Here is a 2067-nt window from a genome sequence, read left to right on the forward strand (position 1 = left end):
TTTTTTGTCATGTTTTAAATTTTTCAAAGATTTATGCATAGTTAACATCTTTTAAGATTTACTTTTATGAGCAATATAAAGTTATAAACTTTTGGTGCTATTTTGATAAGGGTTAATAGTCAAATTAGTCTGAAAAAGATAAGGCATTCTTTAAATTTGTCACTAAAGATTTTTTCAATCAAATTGCTCCTTTAAAAATTACGAATTAATCATATCTGTCATTCAGTTACTCCACGCATAATTTTTGTTAAAAATTGATGATATAAAATATTAACTGATAGTATATATGACACATAACATATTCAATTGGACGTTAACTAAATATGTTTAAAAAAATATATCAGTTTAGTTACTAAGTTATATTGGGAATAAAATTATTGTAATTAAAAAAAATAACGAAATAAAATTTGATAAACATATGTAATCAATATCTAATTAAATATATCAAATATTATATATGTTATTAATTAATATTTTATAAGATTAATCTTAAAAAAAAAAACTATTAATAAAGATAAAAAAATTAAAATAAATTTAAAAATATCTTATTTTTTAAAAATTAATTTAACTGTTAACCATTTAACCTAATAATTTACTCAAAAAAAAAAAATCCCCTCGCTCCCTCCTCGCGCGACACCGACTCCCAGACCCGGAAAGCCCTAATCCTCCATCTTTTCTCTCTTCTTCAAGCTGTGTTGTCGCCGCCGTCCCCACTGCTCCAGCGCCGTCGCAACTCGTCGAATCATCTCAGACGCGTCGCCTCTATTCCACTTCCGCCGCGCCGCCTCTGTTCCGCCGCGCTCCAACTATTCTCTGTTCCAGTTCCGCGCCTGTGTCTTCTAGTTTGAGTTCCTCATCTGTGCTCCCTCTCTCTCGTTGTTTGAGTTCCGGGCCTCATCTATTCTCCCTCTCCCTCTTCTGTGTTCGAGTTCCAGCCCTAGTGGAAGGTGATTTTTAGGTTTTTTTCCTTCAATCATCACTGTGTTAGATCTCTTTGTTTTTGAGCTTTGGTTTTATTTCTGGTTGGGATTGGTGATCTGAATCTTTTTCTTGGAAGTTGGTTTTTGGTGCTTCCGTTTTCAAGTTGCTTGCTGCTTCAACTTGAGGGGATTGTGAATTTTGTTTTAAGCTGTGATTGAAGGTTTCTTTGTTTGGGGTCTTCACTTTCCCAGTGATGGTAGTTACCACTATGTGTATGGAAGCTTAGCCTTTGATTCTTTGAGCATACACGTATGAAGTTATTGTTTTCAGCAATGGCCATTCTCATATTTTTCACTTTGTTGATGTGTTTTAATTGTTCCTATTGGTGTTGTGTGTTGATGCTGTGTTTTAATCGTTCCTGTTATTGTGATTTTTAGTTCATGTTCATGCTCATGTTCTTGTTTTATTATAATTTGTTATAACTTGTTAATTGTTTCTGGCTTATAATTTGTTAACTTGTTGGGTTGCTGTTTATAAACTTATAATTGTTCTTGCCCTTGTTCAATTCATGACGATCTTGTATAATTTGTGTCTGATTGATATTTTTATATATTTTTTAGTTATAAATGATAGTATCAATCATGAAGCACTTGTTATAATTTTGTTATTTGACTTCTTGAATTTGTACTTGGATGAATTGATTACATTTTGGTTAATATAGTACTTTCAATTTAGATTATATTTTAAGATTTATATTAAATTGTAATTATATTTTATTGTGTTTATTTGTATATTTTTTTATTATTTTGTTATAAAATAGTTATTCCAATTACATTATAGTTGAACCTATTGAATTAATAAATCAGTAACTAAAATAATTCGATTTTCAAAACCTTAAGGGTGGGTGATCTATATAACTAAAAGTCTAGAACACTGCATATCTTTTGTGGCATTATTTGGTACAAACTACGAATATCACATTTTTGTAACATTTTTTTAATTCTTCCTTCTTGTAATCAAGGTTTTTTTCTTTATTTATTAAAAGTAGCGTTCTCTCTTACCATAAATAATTTAATTAGACTTATTATCTATTTAGTCTACAATAAAATAAACAAATATATTACAATTTAAATATGACAAAAATTA

General features: G+C 29.4%; 1 protein-coding gene across 1 annotated transcript in view; it reads left to right on the plus strand.

The window, feature by feature from the left end:
- The window catches only part of LOC107639572 (protein SCO1 homolog 1, mitochondrial), a 5247-nt gene continuing 3763 nt past the window's right edge, over window positions 584–2067 (plus strand). The window contains exon 1 of the mRNA XM_016343111.2: window positions 584–947. The gene's annotated coding sequence lies outside the window, so the exon portion shown is untranslated. The remainder of the gene's footprint in view (window positions 948–2067) is intronic.

Source organism: Arachis ipaensis, chromosome B04 (assembly GCF_000816755.2).
Source record: "Arachis ipaensis cultivar K30076 chromosome B04, Araip1.1, whole genome shotgun sequence".
In the NCBI taxonomy this organism is placed as follows: domain Eukaryota; kingdom Viridiplantae; phylum Streptophyta; class Magnoliopsida; order Fabales; family Fabaceae; genus Arachis; species Arachis ipaensis.